General features: G+C 42.8%; 1 non-coding gene across 1 annotated transcript; it reads left to right on the plus strand.

Moving 5' to 3' along the window:
- The first annotated feature begins 1,627 nt into the window (after positions 1-1,627).
- On the plus strand, positions 1,628-1,701 carry TRNAT-AGU (transfer RNA threonine (anticodon AGU)). Its single transcript has one exon. It is a non-coding gene; the product is annotated as a tRNA-Thr (tRNA).
- Positions 1,702-21,529: the final 19,828 nt, after the last annotated feature.

Here is a 21,529-nt window from a genome sequence, read left to right on the forward strand (position 1 = left end):
GATACGATTCTCTATTGTTTTTATTTCATGCTTTGACAACTAATCGTATTCAACCTCATTTTTTCATCTGTCTTTTTTTCTTCCATGCTTTGAGACCTAACAGACCTAGAAATTGTGTTTTTATTTATATTTTGAGAACTAACTAACCCAGAAACCGATGGTAACTTGATATTTGTGTTAATCCCATCTCTTCCAGATTTTCATTTGAAGCTTCTCCTTATGTCTTTACTTCATTCAGAAGTTTTTTAGATTTGTAAGGGAGAGAAAGAAATAGGAGTTCAACCCCACTTCTTCTAGCTAAGACCAAAAAAAAGGAAAAAAGTTCTAACTTAATCCTCGAATATTTCATTTATTTTAGTTCAATTCGTCAACTTTAAGTCGGCAGTCATCTGTGGGAGGTTTATCAGTGACCAATGATTCATTTCCTCGTCCAAATTTTCAAAGGACCGCTACTGTTACCAATTAATGAGTATCTAATTAATTAATAATCATCACATTAATAACAATTTCTACTGTACATTAATTAACTTTGTTAATTATTACATTAATTAATAATAACGTAAGTCAATTATTTGCTTTAGTTAATTTATATTTTTCTAATGTACCATGTTAATTAATTAACAGTACCTAATAGTAATTAATTTTGCTAATTAACATTAATTAACTCAGTTATTTAAGTCAATTGTCATAATTAATGAAAATTCATGATAATTATCAGTAAATAATTACTAATACTTACCAGTAAATAATTATTGATAATTAACATTAATTACTGAAATATTATAAGTAAATAATTACTAAAAAATAGTTACTAGTAATAATTACTAAAAATTAATTAGTGATATTTATCGGTAAATAATTAATCAATGCTATTTACTGAAATAATTATCAGTAAATTACTTAAGATAGTAAATAATTAATGAAAATTAGTGAAAATACATAAAAATTAGTAAAAATTAGTGATAATTAATGAGTAAATTACTGAAAATAATTAACAATAAAAAATTACTAATATTTACTAGTAAATATGGATAAGTGATAATTAGGTCTACGTAGAGAGTCCCCTCTTTCCCTCTCTCTCACCTATTCTACTGTTAACTTTTACGGTTTACAAATCCAACAAGTAGCAAGGAGAAGGCCTTCTATGCGACAAGACTGATTCACCCTACTTGATTTTTCCAGGTGGCTCTCTTATATTTTCTCTCTCCCTTTTCCCTCTCTCTAATTTCTTCTCATTAAACTCAAATAAATTGCCACCAAGTTCTCTAAGAGACAAGATGGTGTCCCCACAAAGCATGCCCCACGTACCCATCCCCTCTGATATTTGGGAACATCTCCCCATGACAATTACAAGACAAGAGATGTTCCTATAAACTCCTCTAGCTGTTTTGATTTAGATATAACAAATTTTAATGATATAAACCATGGAGAATGCTCTTTAATTTATTTTATAGCTATATCCATTTGTTTTCCTACATTAATTGTCCTGTTGTCCATGGTGTATGTGCTAATTGAAAATTGATATTTAATCTTAGCATATATGCTGCAAATAGAACAATCGTTGTTTTGGTGAAGTCTTTAATGATAAATCTGATTAATAAACATAATAATCAATATATAATATATTGTTTTCATAGCTCACTTGGTTAGAGCACCCGTTTAGTAAGCGGGAGGTCTTGAGTTCAAATCTCAATGAAAGCATATTTTTCAGTGAAATTGTTTGAAATTCACCGCAAAGCCAAACCCAACAGAAGTTCTTACCCTATTTTGCAGTTATTGATGCAATTTTTTAGGCTACTAAGTGGTCCCAGCTATCTTCTTCCCCAAACTTCCCCAAACAGTTTGAAGCTGTCACAGAGTGAATGATCCCTCGTTGAGATGATGATGCTCAATGTAATTAATTAACAGCAACATTCATCTGGTGATGATTCATCTCTGCTTTTGTGCCATTGGCCTGTTGCCTCGTCTCCAAATTGTCGTTGAGATTGAAACCCATCACTTAAATTAAATTAATTTCCTTTTAATGCTTTTTATTAACCAATGCAGCCACCAAAATCCAGCGTGTGAGAATGAATCCATCACCGATTCAATGGAGCGCTAAGAGCAGAAGGGGGATCCATAGTTATTTGTGGTTCGTATTCTCCATGAGTTTGTTTGTCCTTGCCATGAGTACATTTGTCATTCATCTTCGATGAGAAATTAAGAAAGAAGCCAAAACTCCCCGTCGTCCATGTCCTCTACCATTTTAGAAGCCCAAAAAGGGAAAGGGAACAGATAGAGACTGGAAATCATGAACCGGAATGGGTTTTGAAGGCGTGAGTGATGGCGGTTGCTGCATTGTCCTAGTCCTTTCCCCTTTTCTTTCCCTTCTACCACTTTTTCTGGTCCTAAACAGGACTATTCTTATTTCTTTCGTACCAAAATCAAAGGGAAGGGTAGCATAGTAAATTTATATAAGTGGTTCGGATTCTAACAATAGATTTCTGACATGGGATCCCCAAAGTTATGTTGAGTTAAAAGAGAATTGCTAAAAAAATCATAGTAATTTTTGGACAAATTCCATTGTTTTTACAAAAAAAGTACACTACATTACGCACTGCAGAATTTTGAATTTCACTGCAATCCTATACAATTCAAAATGACAAATACTCCCACCTTAAAACACTAATACCCGCCCATGTATTAGCATCAACTCTTAGGGTGTGTTAAACATTCATTCTCCATTGTTTTTATATTTTTTTCAAGGGTCATTTACTAGAACACCCCTATAGTTTCACAGATTTACTTAAACCTATTCTATAATTTTAATTTTACTAAAATACCCCTTATACTTTGCAATCTATTTACTTAATTGACCTTTCATTAAAAACTATCTATTTTACCATCTGAAAATAGTAATATGATCACCTAAACTAAGTGGAAAATGTTCAAGGGCATGGGCCAATGTCTATTCCAAAAGTACCCTATAGTTTCAGTTTTACTAAAATACCCCTTATAGTTTGTAATCTATTTACTTAATCAACCTTTCATTAAAAGCTATCTACTTTGCCAACTAAATATAGTAATATGATCACCTAAACTCAAGGTAATGCAAGGTGTATTGGAAAGACAATTTTAAGAAATGTATCGAGATATGCTTTGGATATGGGCGAAAAACCAAGATGCACATAAATATGATAGAAAATTCAAATAAATCCTAAAAAATATATTACTAACAATATTTACAAATTTTATATGTAAATAAATCATTTAAATGTAAAAAAACCATAATTTAATGGTTTATATAATGTGTGACATATCAGGACACAATTAGTAACTATTGAAAAATGATTGGATAACTAAAATATAAAAAAAAACAAAGAAAAACTAAAATGTGAATATCAATTTTCAAAAACCTAATATAATTAATCTTAATATTTATTAGTATATAAATTTTAATAACTAATTATAGCATTTATTAATAAAAACTTGTCACTCATTAAGAAAAGTGAAAATTTACTTAAAATTAAAAATGCATATAATCATAGCAAACAAATATGTGTGGCTTATTGGAAAACTTGTGGTTGTTAAAATCAAGTATCCAAGGTTCAAGTTTTGCTATAGCCAAAATTTGAAGTTTTTTACACTAACAAAATGAAATTAATGAGAGGGGATCATTAATTAAAGTAATCAATGAGAGAATTTGAATTAGGCGTTAAAATTCAAATTTAAATTTAAATTTGCCTTGGAGGGAAGTTAGACTTAAACACAGGAGTGACCACATTAATGAGATATAAGAGATTCGGTATTAAATATGGATTAACGAAATTAATGATGAACCGAAACAAGTGGAAAATGTTGAAGGGCATGGACTGATGGTTGTTTATTCCAAAATTACTCCTAAACTGAGTAGAAAATGTTAACACTTTTTTGCTATGGATCTATGGTTGTTTATTCCAAAAGCATTCTTAACACTTTTTTGTATTGAAAACAAAATTGACCAAATAGAGAAAAATATTGTGATTGTCCAACTTTTATTAGGGGCAAAAGTGGTATTTTTATTCTATTGTTTCATTTGATTAAATTTATTTGAATGGGTGTTTGGATTAAAAATTGTAATTTTCCACTTTCATGGAACTATAAGAGGTATTTTAGTAAAAACGGAAGGAATTTGAAATAGAACCTTGAAAAGATGCTATAGGTGCTACTTTTAACGCAAATAACATGAGAAACAGATGTTAGACAGTTTTGTATGCCCTTAGCTTCAATCAAAATGATGTACTTTATGAGTTTATTGTAAATGTATAAAAGTGCATATTTGATTCATGTTCCCTTGGTATGTTTCTGTGCAATACCCTTAAACTGGACACTTAATGAGACTCGTGTTAGTTTAGAATGTTCATAGCCAGTGGGTCGGTCTAGGCAGACCTATCTTGATAAGGCTGACACTGTGGTACCACCAAGTCGGTTGGGGTGGCTTGTCTCAGTTACCGGGGTGAGACCCTAAGCACATATAGTGTAGGATTAATTGAATCTTTGAACTGGACCAGATTTCCAGTATTGCCCTGGACCTTGGAGATTGATGGGCAAAACAGGAAAATTACACCCGACCCCTAGACTCGATTATGATACTGCACTAGGTGTCGGATTGGGCTGTCTTTGATGTACCAATCAGTGAGATCCTTAGCGGGGGTCAAAACCTGGGTATGTTGGGACAGTCTAAGAATTTATCTGAGTGGGTGATCATAGTGACAGAATCAGCCCCTTTGTCGGACAAAGGTAATGATCGGGGATGCACTCTCACTGATGGAAACCAAGACTGCCGGCAGCCTATTTCAATCATTGAGATTTGTTTTGCAAAATATATTTTATATGAGATATGAAAGTATATATATATTATGGTTTCAAAATGATTTGCAAAAGGTTTTAATTCCCAAGATCCATATGCTCAGAGAGTGCAACACTATTCCTTGCAGCCAAGGGAGAGGTTCTCTCTTGTCGGGCAATGTATGATCATTATGGGCTGAGAGGTTAAGTGTAAGACCATTGAGGATAATACCTAATGGGCTAATTTTGCATCTGCCCACAGTCCCTGGTGGGTGGCTTGGCCCAAGGACCAGTTAGGGTATGTGTTGGGCCCATAGAGCCCATCTGATGGGTTTCAGGGGGTGCACTGTCCATAACAATGTATTCGACCAGGCCTTGTAACAAAGGCTGGGCCGAACCCATGTGGCTGATGTGTAGATCAATGTTTGGGTCTCACGCCATACAAGGAAGCCCAATTGCGCAGCAGTTTGGAAGGCTAAATGAATACATAACCTTAAATGGGTCTTAAGCCCATTTCGAACTGTGCTAATTTGATTAGTCACTTAATGGGCGAATTCTGAGATGGATCAGCTGATAGGATTGGGCCCAGACCCTATCCACTTAGAGAGTCCAAGATCTAAATAAGATTTAGATCTGGAAGCCTCCTAACCAGATTAGGAGATGGCTGATCTAATCTGCAGATAAGATAAGGGTTATCCCTTATCACTTAAGGGGACTTTAATCCAAATATGATTTGGGTTAGCAACTCCTAATGGGATTAGGAGCTGATCCCTTTAAGATTATAAAAGAAGAAGGGGACGGCAGCCTTTAGACATGTAATCCACAGATCATTGTCTTCAGAGCTGAGATTACTAGAAGAGAGAATTCTGCACCCTGCAAATACTCTTTTGCCGCCTCCTTCCTGTAGTCGCCGCCTCTAGTAGTTCGATCTCCTGTTCTTGGGAGAAATCAATATTTGATCTTGATACCAATCTTTTGGAGAAAATATTGGTGAGAGTTGTATTCATAAGTCATCCAGTTGATTCTTGCGAAGGGTCAAGTTCTTTTGGAAGAACACTGTTGATTCTGCTCCACCCTGCACTGCGCCATCTTCAGTGGGAACAGATTTTGGATCCTTCCTTGGGCGTGAACACCTCCATTGGGAGATACTGATTCTCCGTATCAGGTATTATCTCTCCCTACTCCTTTTGGTTCAGATCTGGTTTAGTTTATGGTTCAAGAATGATCCTTGGAATATGATTTTCTAAATAGGGAATTCGATTCTCAATTGAAGGGAGAGAAAAATTTTTGAAATTCGCCCCTTATTCCGCAATCTTTGGGCGTCCATGTGATGGATATCCTATCCCTTCAATAGAAAGATTAATTCTAATGTTTTTGGTGTACCTTCGAAACCCTTAACAGATCGTTTGACCTTCTTGGTGCAACCTTCATAGTGCATATCAACCTTCAAGACCACGGTAGTCGAACCATCATCCTTTTCCCCTTCCGCCAACCTTCTTCTCGCCTTCAATCTTGTTCTCCTTATACAATAAAACTGATGTAGGAGCAAATGGCCCTGTCCAATCGCAGGACTCACACATGCCTAGCAGGGCGAGTCAGAGAAGAGCCAATCAATGAACGCACCCTACCCAACTTGGCGGCTTCTGGGGAGCTAGTAGCGTGGGCTCACATGGCAGTCCCCGATGGCCACACCCCCGCGTATGGACTGAATCCCCACCGTCCAAGCTCACCTACCTCCAGGTAGTTTCAAGTATAAATTTAGGTGACCCCCCTCCAAGTAAAGGATCGTATACTATAGCTTTTTCACTAGCATTTGAGATTCATTTCTCTCTAGTGACCTCATCTAGGTGCTCACACCTTGGACCTCATCCATCCCACACATCGGTACTAACTTGACCATTAGAGTTCTTGCCTCGGGTCTCCACCCGAGACCTCTAACATATTCCCTCTTATAGAGCTGAACCCTTGGCCCTTGGCTACCTCAGACTCAGGACGCAGCAAACCTCAGACCTCTCACCTCAAATCTTCACCACCTCGGTCCTTAGTCCTCGGCTCTCGAGCACCTTGGTCCTGCTCGAGCTTAGGAATGAATCAATAGTGTTGTCCTCAGCTAATTCGAGCATCAACAATTGCCACCGTCTATGGGAAACGTCGCTAAGACATTCCCCAATCTACCTTAAGTTCGAAAGATTTTTCCTAATCACTAGTCAACATGGTACAAAACACCAGGAAAGCCTAGAACTTGTTCACCAATGAACAATTCTAGGCGGTCCTCTATCATCTAGATCACCTCGCCCAGTGCATTGAAGAGGTGTGTCCCTAGGTAGGAGGCTGACCTTAGGGTGGCCGCCCTACCGGGGCATCAGGCCATTAGGGGCACCGCAAGTCCATAAACCCACTATCCCTCGGCTCCGCTAACTCTCACCCGGTCAAGCCCTCGAAATTCGATAGTAGCCAACGTGCTAGTCAGCTGCCAAGGAACTCAAGACCTCCCAGCCAAAGGGGGAAAGAATCAGCTTAGTTCGGTGACTACCACTAGAACTCCGAACAACACCACTACCACCGAAGAAGAGAGAACTCTCGGGATGAAGGTGGGCGGTCCAACCACCATGGCCCTCACTCAAGGGCAGACGATCGGGGCCGCGCCTCTCCCTCACAGGTCCCGGACCTCCGTGACCTCCTTAAAGATCGTCGTGCTAGAAGGAACGGACACGGCCCAGTGTCCAAGAACTCGGGGATCTGGGCTGACCCCCACCGAACCCGTGAGGACCGGGAAAGGGCACAGGTCCCCCTTGACCCTCGGATCATGGACCTACAAGCCCAGCTCAGGGCCATCAAGGACGAGCTCCGCCAAGTCAGAGAAAGTCAAGCTAACACCTCGGCCAGTCAGAGCCATCCAACTAGAAGGATGGATGCAATCACCTCGGACATCATCTCCGAGCCCCTCCCCCTGCACTTCAAAGCTCCCGCGCTGGAGATGTATGATGGGACGATGGACACCAACGACCACCTGGAAAGTTTCAAGGTGTTCATTCTCCTTTATGGGTACTCCGACACACTGACGTGCTGGACTTTCTAGGTGACCTTCAAGGGGGCAGCTCGGCGATGATCCTCTGGCCTCCCACCCCGCTCAATCAGTTCGTGGGAGCAGTTCGCCAACCTACTCCTCGCCTACTTCATCAACAACAGGCGATGCTAGAAGAGTGTCGTCTCATTGATGTCTGTCAAGCAGAAGCACAGCAAGAGCCTGTGGTCTTACATCGATTGCATCAAGAAGGAAGAGCTCGAGGTTCGAGACCTCAACCCAATTGTCTTCATGCATGCTTCCATCAACAGTCTCCTCCCCGACTCGACCCTAATGTGCTCGGTAGCCAAGACTCCACCAAAGTCTAAGGCAGAATTCCTCAAGAAGGCATAGAAGTACATTGCGACTGAGGAGGCTTTGGGCGGTGACCACCAGGAGAGGGAGGCCGAGCGCCACCATGGAGGTCCAGAGAAGAAAAGGAAGAATTGAGACCACTGCAACAACAACAACAACAAGGACAACAAGAAGCCATCAACCTCAACCCTGGCTTATAGTCAATACACGACACTCAACTCCACCCCAACTCAAATCCTGATGCAGGTCGGCAAGGAGTATGTGAAGTAGATGGAGAAGTTGAAGCGTAAGCCCAAGAGAGGAAACCTGAAGAAGTACTGCAAGTACCACTACAACACCGAAGCAGAAAGAAGTCCTCGCCTTCACAGATGATGACCTAAAGGGGGACAGTGGCTCCTCGGCCAACATCCTCTTCTATGAAGCATTTGGGAAGATGAATTTAGTGCCTGAGCACCTACAGCCCACCACGTCCCACTCATCGGCTTCTCTGGCAACATGGTCTGGCCGAAAGGAAGAATTACCCTACCAGTCATGGTAGGGATAGAGCCTCGGTAGGTGACGAGGGTGACCGAGTTCCTGGTCATGAGGATTGGTTCCCCCTACAATGCCATCATTGGAAGGTCGACCCTTCACGCGCTCAAGACAGTCATCTCCTCCCACCACCTCGCCCTCAAGTTCCCCACCAAGTACAATGGCAAAGTCGTTCAAGGGGACCAACAAGCACCCCATTAGTGTTACGGGGTGACACCGAAGGGAAAGAAGAAAGAAACAATACCACTTGAGGGCCTTGACCTCAGAGAAGAACCATCGAATCGAGGCCAGCCAGCCGAGGACCTCGTCTCGGTTCCCCTAGATGAGGCCAAGCCCTAAAAGAAAGTCCACGTTAGGTCCAACCTTCCCTCGGAGAGCCTATCCGAATTGATAGGTTTTCTCATAACCAATGCCGACATCTTTGCTTGGTCTACCACTGACATGGCCAGATTTGACCCTTCGGTCATTATTCACAGGTTGAGTGTGGACCCGAGCTCTAGGAAATTCAGCAGAGAAAGAGGAACTTTGCACCAGAGCATTGGAAGGCCATAGGAGATGAAGTTGACAAACTGTTCAATGCCGGCTTCATCCGAGAGGTACACTACCCTAACTAGTTGTCAAATGTGGTTATGGTTAAGAAAACTAATGGGAAAATGGGGGATCTATATTAATTTTATAGACCTTAACCGAGCTCGCCCAAAAGACAGTTTTCCATTGCCAAGGATAGACCACTTCATCGACACCACCGTAGGGTATGAGCTACTCAGCATCATGGATGCCTTCTCCAGATACGACTAGATCAAGATGCACCCTGAGGACGAGGACAATACCTCGTTCATCACCGAGCATGGCACCTACTGTTACAAGGTCATGCCCTTCGGCCTCAAGAACGCCGGGGCCACCTACCAGTGCCTTGTTAACAAAGTCTTCAAGAATCAGATAAGGAGGAACATCGAAGCCTACATGGATGACATGGTAGTGAAGAGCCCGAAAGCCAAGGCGCACACCTCTAAACTAGCCGAGACCTTCGACACCTTGTTGAGGTTCAACATGAAACTCAATCCCAGCAAGTGTGCCTTCAGTGTCACCTCAGGCGAATTTTTGGGCTTCGTCATCACTCAGTAAGGCATAGAGGCAACCCAGAGAAGACCATGTCATATTAGATATGGCACCACCTCAGTCGGTGAAGGAGACACAAAGATTGACTGGCCGAGTAGCCGCCTTCAACCGCTTCATGTCAAGTCAGTTGACCGTTGCCTTCCCTTCTTTCGAGCCATCAAGAAACTAAAAGACTTTTAGTGGATAGAAGAGTGTCAACTTTCCTTCAAAGAACTAAAGTCCTACCTCGCCTCAGCTCCCCTCCTCACTTGTCCCCTCCCAGGAGACATTTTGTACCTATATCTATCAGTCGGAGATGAGACCATCAGCCCAGTCCTGATTAGAGAGGATGGAACAAAAAGGCTGATCTACTACGTTAGCAAGGTCCTTTGCAATGCCGAGACTCGATACCCCGAGGTGGAGAAGCTAGCCTTCGCCTTGGTGGTCTCGGCCAGGAAGCTTATGTCGTATTTTCAAGACCACAAAATAATGGTCTTGACCAATCAACCTCTCAAAGTTGTCTTCACCAAGCCCGAAACCTCGGGACGTCTGAAAAAATGGACGGTTGAGCTCTTCAAGTTTGACATCTAGTACCAATCGAGGCTAGCAATCAAAGCTCAGGCCTTGACAAATTTTGTGACAGAATGCACCTTTAGCTTAGCCCTCCACCGAGACCCCAGAGATGAATCCGAAGAAGCTCGGCCGACCTGGAAGCTTTTTGTTAATGGATCATCCAACTCTAAGGCAAGAGGAGTTGGCCTCATACTTCTCACCCCAGACAACACTGAAGTGTAGTGCATGCTAAGGTTCGACTTCTCAACATCCAACAATGAGGCCAAGTACGAAGCCCTCCTTGTCGGACTGTAGCTCGCTAAGGACCTTGACTCATTGCACATTGAGGTCATCAGCGATTCTTAGTTGGTAGTGAATCAAGTCAATGACAAGTATGAAGCAAGGGAACAAAGTATGACAAAGTACCTCACCAAAGTACAAGAATTAGCCCACCACTTCCAACACTTCTCCCTATAGTAGGTTCCATGGTTCGAGAATATGAGATTTGATGCCCTATCTAAGTTGGCAAGCACCTCGAGCATAGCCCTTGCTTGCACAGTTCGCATAGAGAAGCTAGCTCAACCCTCTATTGAAGAAGCTCATGTCCTCCAAGTCTAGGTCGAGCCATCATGGATGAACCCCATCATCAACTTCCTCTTGACCGAGAAGCTGCCCGACAACAGGAACCAAGCTAAGTGAATCCGACATCAGACTGCCTACTATACCTTGCTCAAGGGAAAGCTGTACCAAAGGTCGTTCACTTTGCCCTGCCTCCAATGCCTTCATCAGGTGGAAGGCGAGTATGTGCTCCGAGAATTTCAAAAAGGCATCTGCAAAAACCACCTCGGTGGTAGAGCCTTGGCCCAAAAAGCACTGAGGCAAGGGTATTTCTGGCCGACACTCCAGAATGACGCAACCAAGCTGGTATAGAGACAAGTGCCAAAGACACTCCAACATCTACCATTAGCCGGCCACATCACTATCGACCCTTAGCAGTCCTTGGTCCTTTGCTAAATGGGGCATGGACCTCCTCGGCCCATTCCCTCAAGTAATAGGAAACAGGAAGTACCTCCTCGGCCCATTCCCTCAAGTAATAGGAAATAGGAAGTACCTCCTTGTCACCATCGACTACTTCACCAAGTGGGTCGATAACGAACACCTAACCACTATCACAGCTTGGCTGATTCAAAGCTTCTTTGGAAGAACATCATCTACCGCTTCAGCCTCCCTCACATGCTGGTCACAGACAATGGAAAGCAGTTTGATGATGCGAGGTTCCAAGAATGGTGTGCCTTCCTTGACATCAAGTAGCAATACAGCTCAGTAGGCTACCCTCAAACCAACGACCTAGCTGAGGTCACCAACCGAACTATCTTGGATGGACTGAAGACCAGGCTCGATAGAGCCAAAGGCCTATGAGCCGATGAGCTGAACAACGCCCTGTGGGCATATCAAATGACACCTCGGACAGCCACAGGAGAGACCCCTTTCAACCTAACTTATCGCACTGAGGCCGTCATTCCAACAGAGATCGGTCAATCGATACTTTGAACTGAGGCGTACAACAAGGCCAAGAACAATAAAGAACTCAGAACAAACTTGGACCTATTGGAAGAAGTCTAAGAACAAGCACAAATCGGGGTGATGGCCTACCAGTAGAGGGTGGCCTGCTACTATAACTTAAGGGTCAAAGAAAGACATTACCGAGGAGACCTCGTCCTCAGAAAAGTCATGGTACCCGAGCCCGGCGTAGGCAAGCTCAGCCCTAACTGGGAGGGTCCCTACAAGATCAAGCAAGTTGTCAGCCCCGGTACCTTTTGGCTTGAACACCTTAGCGGAAGACTTGTCCCTCAGACATGAAACTCAAAAAATCTTTGGATGTACTATCAATGATTGTAATACCTATTGGCTGAATAGTGAATAATAGTGCAAAGTTTCCTTCGGCTCAATCTTCTAATGTGTAAGTTCTTATGCTAAGTGGCCATAACTCCTCGGCCACATGACTGGCCGACGTGCCCAACCTCTCCCGAGGCCCACACACTCGGACTATACTGTGGTAGGGACACACAGTTCATGTTGAACCAAATGTCCATCCAACCTCCATAGTTGAGGCAAGGTCAGAAAGGGGCCTCGACTACAAACCTCGGCCAGCACACTTGGCCCATAACGAACAAATATGACTAAATCTAAGCACCTCGACAAGAAACTGCGAGCCAGGTCAGCCAAGGTGTTACACACCTTTCCCAAGTCATCGGCAGTAGACAGCCACCTCGGCTCCACAACACTTAGCATGACAAAGGATAGAGGAATGTAACCTCGGTCACCTCGGCATTGCCTAAGAGGAACACAACCCCGGTCATCTCAGCGGTTCACCTTGGCCTCGCCTAAGTTGATACTTAGGGGAATAAAAGTAAGCCAAGCAAAGCTACACCTCGGTGGCAAGACTCGGCCTCGGCCACTCCCCTTTAACTTCCTAAAGTGAGCATCTAAGTAACAAGCCACATCGGGCTATTTTTTGTCTACTTATGACCTTTCAAAGGGTGGGGCATGTCCCTCGGTATAAAAAAGAAAGAGGAGAAGAAGAAATGAGAAAAGAAGGCATAAGGTGTACAAAAATTGCTTCATTTAATATTCAGTGTTCATTTTACAAAAAATTTGGCCTCAGAAGGGAAGGTCAAGCTCATTTACAATAACAGAAAACAAAAACAAGAAAAGAAAACCGGGAGGCCAACTACGTTACACCCTTGGCTGGATGAACAACGGAGTCCTCGGAACTAGCGCTAGTCGCATCAGAGGGCACCTCGGCAACGTCTTCAAGGGAAAGAGTGCCAGGGAGCACATTCAACTCGTCCATCCGAAAGTTTGGCACCATCTTCAGAAGCGCCTTCTTGGTATCCTCGATGCCTTCCAAGTAGGCCTTGAATCCATAACTAGCCAAGCACTTCTGATACTCCGGAGACTGCTGTCAGACATGTACAGCGTTTTGGTAGTTAGCTTTAGCCTGCACTACCATTACCTCGGCCTCCGACGCTCGGGCCTTAGCAATCACTGCCCGCTTCTAGGCCTCCAGCGCAATCACATCGAGGTGGGCCTGCTCCTCCTCTGACTTCTTTTGTGCCTCCTGAATTCAGGCAAGACGGGCCTGCTTGGCCTTCAAATCGTCCTCTAGCATCTGCTAGAGTTGTTTCTCCTCATTCAAAGCTGAGAGGGTCTCGTCTCAGCTGTTTTCCCTAGAGGTCACCTGCAACTGAAGCTGCTCATTCTTCTTCTCGAGCCAGTCCACATGCTCTAGGAGAAGGCTGACCTGGTCTCCCAAACCAATGTAGTGGCGGCAAACCTGCAGCAAACACATCATCAGCATAACAAACGAAAGCCAGCAAATAACAAGTCAAAATTGAAAGGAAACTCACCTCGGCCAAGAATCCCACCCCTTCACCATGGACGACGAGGGGATCAGTCTGCATCATAGCATAGCGGTCCCCCGGCGGAACCATCCCCTTGATCAGGGCCCTACTGACCCCCTCAGCGTTGATAGAGTCCCCTTCGTGAACGTTCCACTTAGGGCGGAATAGGCGGATCAGATGTTGTCCCCCCTCGATTGGCTCTGAGGAAACTACGGGAGGTCCCCTTTGTTCACCGCCCTTAGCAGAGTGGCCCTTCTGCGCTGGCCTCTTTGTTGGAGGTGCGGACGGCACCTCGAAAGGCCTCTTCTTGCCACTTTCCCTTGGCTAGTTCTCCTAGGTTGGCCTTTTCCCTCTAGGATCCCCTCCTCCAGCAGGGGTCGGTGGCCGAGGGTTCCCCCTAGTAGAGGCGGACACTCTATTCACTCGTGTAGGAACCTCCTCGACAGGCATCCTCTATGTCTACTCTCCCAACGTGCCCTTGACCTGGCCTTTCTTCTTTTCCAGGGCGCTCTCCAACAACATCTACTTGGCATCAATCGGTATCTCTACAAAAAAGGAAATGAAGGGTCAGTCCCTTGGAGTATAGTGACACCCAACGTGTGAAGTAGCCGACACTAGGACTTCTCCTACCTAGGGAAGCAGAGTTGAGCCCTACAAAAACTAGAGGGAGCTCGACCTCCACAAGAGGCTTGACCCGAAGCATTCCCAACACAAGGATGTGGGTTACTATGGCAGCCTCATCATTCTGAAGCATTGGCATGGGCTTCTTGGTGGCTAAATATATCTCCCCCCAACCCGAATTGAAGGACCAACCCTCAGGATAGGAGACAAAGAAGAATTTACTCTTCTAGTTAGGGACAGATAGAAGGATTGTCTTTGGGTCGGACTCAACGAGGGTGGAAATAGTACATGCCGACCTCGGAGGAGTGTTTCCTCGACATAAATATGGCTCAGAACATCTTTGACATCAGGTCCACATCTCGAAGCCGAGCCACCACCAGCATGGCAATGATGGTTCTGAGGGCGTTAAGAGCTAGTTGGCTAAGGGTGACCCCATATCATTTCAACAGCTCGGGGAGCAGCGGATGAAGGGAAAACCTAAGGTCGAACTCAAGAAAATGTTGGTACATGTAGATCTTGTTAGACAATGTATGCCCTTAGCTCCAATTAGCATGATGTACATTATGACATTTATTGTAAATGAATAAAGTACATATTTGGTTCATGTTATTATGGTGTGTTTCTGTGTAATACCCTTAAACTGGACACATATGAGACTCGTGTTAGTTTAGAATCTTCAAAACCGTTGGATAGATCTGGGGAGATTTATCCTACCAAGGCTAACACTGATGTATCGTCAAGTTGGTTGGGGTGGCTTGTCTCAGCTGCCAGGGTGAGACCGGAGGTACATGCAGTGTGGGTTTTCTTGAAACCCTAAACTGGACAAAAATTTCAGTATTGCCCTAGACCTTGGAGATAGATGGGTGAAACTAGAATGTTACACCTGACCTCTAGACTCGATTATGATGCTGCACTAGGTGTCGGATTGGATTGTCTTTGATATGCCAATCAGTGAGATCCTTAGAGGGGTCAAAACCTGGGTATGTTGGGACAGTCCGAGAATTCATCTGAGTGGGTGATCATAGTGACAGGATCAGCTCCTTTGTCGAATAAAGTGAATGATCGGAGATGCACTCTCTGATGGAAACCTAAACTACCGGTAGTTGATTTTAACCGTTAAAATTTGTTTTGCAAAATTTATTTATATAGAGATATACAAATATATTATGGTTTCAAAATGTTTACAAAAGGTTTTAATTCCCGGGATCCATGTGAATAGAGAGTGCAACACTGCACCTTTCAACCGAGGGAGAGGCCCTCTCTTGTCGGGCAGTGTTTGATCATTATTGGCTGAGAGATTAAGTGTAAGACCATTGAGGGTTATACCTGATGAGCTAATCTTGCATCTGCCCACAGTCCTTAAGCCTTCATAAGATGGCTGGACCCAATGGCCATTTAGTGTAAATGTTGGGCCCATTGAGAGCCCATAGTGATAGACTCAGGGGTTCACTGTATTTAGCAGTGAATTCGGCCAGGCCTTGTAACAGAGGCTAGGCTGAACCCAAGTGGCTGATGTGTAGATCAATGATAGGGTCCCACGCCATACAAAGAGAGCCAAGCTAGCCAGCATTAAAGTGGAAGTGAGCTTGAAAGCTTAATGGGCCTAAAAGCCCATTTCTAATGGGGTTAATTAGATTAATTAAATAGGGGCAGATCTGGGATTTGGATCAGTAGATAAGATACAAGATTATCCTTATCCACTTAACGAGTCCAGATCCAAATAAAGATTTGGATCATAAGAACTCCTAATTTGATTAGGAAGGTTGATATTTATTTACAGATAAGATAAGGGATTATCCTTATCATCTAAAGAGTCCAGATCCAAATAAAAGATTTGCATTAGGAAACTCCTAATGGTATTAGGAAATTTTCTCTTTAAGGCTATAAATAAGAGAGCAGGGTGAACCTCCAAAGACACATTCGCTGAATACAAAGAGAAGACAACCCAGTTACACTGCTCTTGCCTTCTACTCTATTTTCTTCCTGCTCTTGCCGCCCCACCCTCTTCGATCTCCAATTCTTGGATTTGATCAAGATTAGATCTTGATATTATTTGTTGCAAGAAGAAACAATCTAGAAGCTGTGCTTACTATCCTATTCAATTCTTGCTGAAGAATCACTAGTTCTTGGTGAAGAACTACATGTTGATCCCGCCTCACCCTAAGTTGTGTCATCTTTAGTGGAGGGAGGATTTGGTACTCTCTTGAGCATGAACACCTACGTTGGGAGGAACATTCTTGCATGGATTTCGTATCAGGTATATCCCTCCCTTAATTTGATTTCAGATTTGGTCTAGTTTGGTTACAAGAACCAACCCTAAAAATGTTGTTTTCTAAATTGGGAATAGGATTCCTAGATGGGAGTAAATAAATTTTTGAAATTTTGCTCAACCCTCCTACAGGGTTTGACCATCCATACGATGGATCTCCCATCCCTTCAGTGGTATCAGAGCCAAGTTCAAGTCTTGAATCAAAATAGAATAGATCTGAACCTGCACAAATGGGTAGAAGGTGTTTTACCTGATTTGCGCAGTTAGTGCATTTTTTTAGGAATTGGTTCCCAAATTATGGGTAGATGATTTGGAAAATAAATCTTTATTATTCTCTAAAATTTATAGAATTATTCTATGAATTTATCTTGAATTTTTGGATTGCACATGTGATGGAGATCGAATCCTTATGGTGCCAAGATTGGCACACTTTGCGATTTCTATTCTATTCAATTTTGGTCTATAAATATATATATTTTTTATTTTTAGACAAATTGTATAGGAATTTGATGTGATGTAATAGTAGAAAAATTAGGTTTTTCTATTTTATTTCCATCTAGAGATCGCTGGAGCGCGCAACAAAGGAGAAGAAATTTTCGCAGAAACAAGTTCTGCAATCTACGATTTTGCAGATATCGATTCTACAATCTGCGATTAATTGTTCTTTGTAGGTTTGTAAGATATCCAAGAAAATCATAGTGCAGCCCTCTTATTTTAGTTTCTTGATAATTTGATTATCTTGAATTAATTTATTTTCAGATCATTATTCTTGAATTAAATCTTGAACTGGACACCAAAACTTGGGCCGATTTACACCAGATTTGGTCCAAACTGATTGGATTGAATTGTTGGTTTGATGGGGTTGTTTATTCTAACCCTAATTCGATTAGACCAGAGAGTTGATGGCCCACTTCAATCTTTAATTTGATCCACCTCTGTAAAACCTAATTTTAATATGCTAATGACTGAATCAGCCCTAAATTAGCTACATGGGCCGAACTGCTTTTTGCAATAGAACCCATGTACCCAGATAATGCTATATGATAACATTATGGGCTCTGTTGGGTTGATACTGATTTAATCTAAGTAATTAAGGTTTTTACAGATATTCTAATAGATTAGATCAATTTATTTCAGGCATGTGATGCATGGATGTGTGATGTGCTACGTACATGGACCATAAGTACTTGGCCCATGATTATTTCGATAGTGGCTCTTTTGCATACCATGGCTAAATGCATATCATTTCCATGGTGTCCATAAGATCATTGGATGATCTCTCTGTTTGGTGGGCCCCACATCAGCTTCCTCCCCAAGATGAACTGTGCAGAACCCTAGTTGTTTTGGGCCCATTTAAATATGGCTTTGAGAAAGTCAGTGGGAGCCACTTTGGTTTGACCTAAACAAAACTAGGGCGTAATATTTCGTTCCCTCCACTAAAATATGAATGCATGTGATAGGGATATTCATATGATGAACTCTCTAAAGGCCTTTCATCATTAACATGAAGATGGGTTCTCCAGTAATGAGGAAATGCACCATAAAATTAGGCTATCCATTTGCTGTTGGATCTGTTGGATTGTTTCATAAGATGGAGGGGCGTCATAGACTGATGTGGGAGGGGCCTATCCTAAAATGGAAGACTCTCTCACGGTACCTTGGTGTTCACGAATATGATGGGTAAGCATTCACTGAACAGAAAGATTTAACCTAAAATGGCAATGAACCTTATCTAACAAAGGTTAAAGGGAAAGCTCATGAGATGAGTGGATGTGATCCTTCACAGAAGGTGATGGGGTTATGCAGCTAAAACAGTTGGCTCCATGCACCCTATGTGGTTTTCCACATTTCTAGAGACATAGTTCGCAGTCTCCGTCACTGACATAAGAGGGAAATCTCAAAGATAAACTAATGGAAATGGAACATAGATTAAAAGTCATATCTAAGTGGATAGCATGAATCAAATCAAGTTGTGGACTAATATTTGCTTTGCCTTTATCAGAAATGGCAAACGAACAATTCACCAAACTGTTGGATGACAATAAGCTTAAGGGCCCAAATTATAGTAAGTGGTATTGTAACTTTATGCTAGTCCTAATGTCTGAGAAATTGGACAAGGTTGCTAAGAACCCTGCTTCAGATCATCCGGGTGATAGGGCTTTTGAGGCCTGCAGAAGGGAATATCAAGAATGGGAGGAGAAAAACTCTCTTGCCTGGTGCTATATCTTAGCCTCCTTAGACAATCAGATACAATGACAATTCAATCAGATCGAACTGTCCAAAGATATATTGAATATTCTAAGGACAATGTATGAGGAGCATAATCATTCTACTCGTCAAAAGGTCCTAAAACAGTTTATGACCGCACAAATGTCCAAGAACCAGCTAGTTCATGACCATTGTCTTAAAATGATGGGGTACATCAATGAACTGGAGGCTCTTGGATCTGGGCTAGATCATGTCACCAAAGTTGATGCCATCCTGAACTCTTTACCTCATTCCTTCAATCAGTTCATCATGAATTACAATATGAACAAGCTAAATGTTAGCTTCCACGAACTTAGTAATATGTTGCAGAGGGCTAAGGAACTAATAAAGAAGGATGAGCCCGTTGCCGTGCTTGTTGAAGGTGGAAAATCGGACAAGAAGAAGAGGTAGGCAAAGAAGAAACCTCAGAAGAAAACTAGCAAGCCTAAAAGGTAGAGAAAGGACAAGGCATCAGATGCTTGTCATTTCTGCAAACAGGCCGACCACTAGAAAAAGAACTGTTCTCAGTACCTAGAGACCAAGAAACAAGGTAATTTCGAATCCTTTGTCATAAAAACCAATAATGACTTCTGCTTCCTGGTGTATTGACTCCGGGGCTTCTATTCATGCATGTAACACATTGCAGGGGTTCAGGACAAACAAAAGACTGAGTGACGGTGAAGTGATTCTTTACTTGGGGACTTCTACAAGCATTGCAGTTACATTAAAGAGTCTAGATCCAAATAAAGATTTGGATTAGAGGAACTCCTAATTTGATTAGGAAGGTTGATCTTTATCTGTAGATAAGATAAGAGATTATTCTTATCACTTAAAGAGTTCAGATCCAAATAAAAGATTTGGATTAGAAAACTCCTAATGAGATTAGGAAATTTTATCTTTAAGGCCATAAATAAGAGAGCGGGGTGAACCTCCAAAGACACATTCGCTGAATACAGAAAGAAGACAACATAGTTAGACTACTCTATTTCTTCCTGATCTTGCTGCCCCACCCTATTCGATCTCTAGTTCTTGGATTCGTTCAAGATTGGATCTTGATATTGTTTCTTGCGAGAAGAAACATTCTAGAAGCTATGCTCACTGTCCTATTTGATTCTTGCTGAAGAATCACTAGTTCTTGGTGAAGAACTACCTATTGATCCTGCCTCACCCTAAGTTGTGCCATCTTTAGTGGAGGGAGGATTTGGTATTCTCTTTGGGCGTGAACACCTACATTGGGAGGAGCATTCTTACATGGATTCCGTATCAGGTATATCCCTCCCTTAATTTGATTTCAGATTTGGTCTGGTTTGGTTACAAGAACGAACCTTGAAAATGCAATTTTCTAAATTGGGAATAGGATTCCTGGATGAGAGTAAAGAAATTTTTGAAATTTTGCCCAACCCTCCTTCAGGGTTCGGCCATCCATATGATGGATCTCCCATCCCTTCAGATATCCCCCTCTTCCAATGCCCACGACCGATCACCAATGTCAGGGATCCTTAGTTGATAATACCGAGGGATATGATACTTCTTAGCCAAGGCCTTAACTTGGTCATAGTCGAGGACATTGTCATACTCCAAGTGCGGAAGACACCCTACGACCACCCCTCGAGTAGCATATTCGGCCGCTATCCTCGAGCTGACCTTGGTAACCGGTACCCTCTTCGCCACTAAGGGGGACCCTTTGGCCTCCCTCAGTGTCGTGGACTCGACACTTGCACAGGGTGAGTCCTCACTCCCACGGATGCACTCAACATCCTTGGGGGCTGCCCTCTCCCTTAGCACCTTGATCACTTGGCACGGGACTGGGATCTTGACAAATGATGAGCCTCAGTCGGAGCTGACAAGGGTTGGGGTGTGGAAGGAGCTCGCTCCCGAGGGGTTCAAGAGTTCATAGCACTCAGGGCTAGAATTAGAACAAGACATAGCGAGCTGTACCTAAGACGAGGACGAGGACGAGGAGTTCTAAAGGCGGGAGCTAAAATCGAAGGCTCTGGGGAGCAAAAGACTCTTGAAAGGGTAGGCACTCGAAAGCAAATGGTGGGAAAATAAATGACTAAGGCCTCTATTAAAGGAAAATGGATGGCCTAGATCGCGCTAGATCCAACAGCTACCGAGTAGCCGCCTTTGCTACCCCTTTCACTAACCGACACATGTTAATTGCCTCAAGAAGACAAAATGACGCCAGGCGAACCAATCTGCCTCCCCATCGTTCGAGCTCACCTACCTCTAGGCGATTTCAAGTATAAATATAAGGTGACCCCCCTCCACATAAAGGATCGAATACTAGAGCTTTTTCACTAGCATTTGAGATTCATTGCTCTCTAGTAATCTCACTTGGGTACTCACACCTTGGACCTCGTCCGTCTCACACCTCGGTACTAACTTGACTGTCAAAGTCCTCGCCTCGGGTCTCCACTCGAGGCCTCTGACATATTCCCTCTTGCATAGCCGAACCCTTGGCCCCTAGCTACCTCAGACTTAGGATGCAATAGACCTCGAACCTCTCACCTCGGTCATTAGTCCTTGACCCTCGGGCACGTCGGTCCTGCATGAGCTTAGGAGTGAATTCACAGTATTATCTTCAGTTAATCCAAGCATCAACAAAAACAAAGCGTTAGA

The sequence above is a fragment of the Nelumbo lutea genome, chromosome 1 (genome assembly GCF_056320005.1).
Source record: "Nelumbo lutea isolate HS-2025 chromosome 1, American lotus-T2T, whole genome shotgun sequence".
Classification (NCBI taxonomy): domain Eukaryota; kingdom Viridiplantae; phylum Streptophyta; class Magnoliopsida; order Proteales; family Nelumbonaceae; genus Nelumbo; species Nelumbo lutea.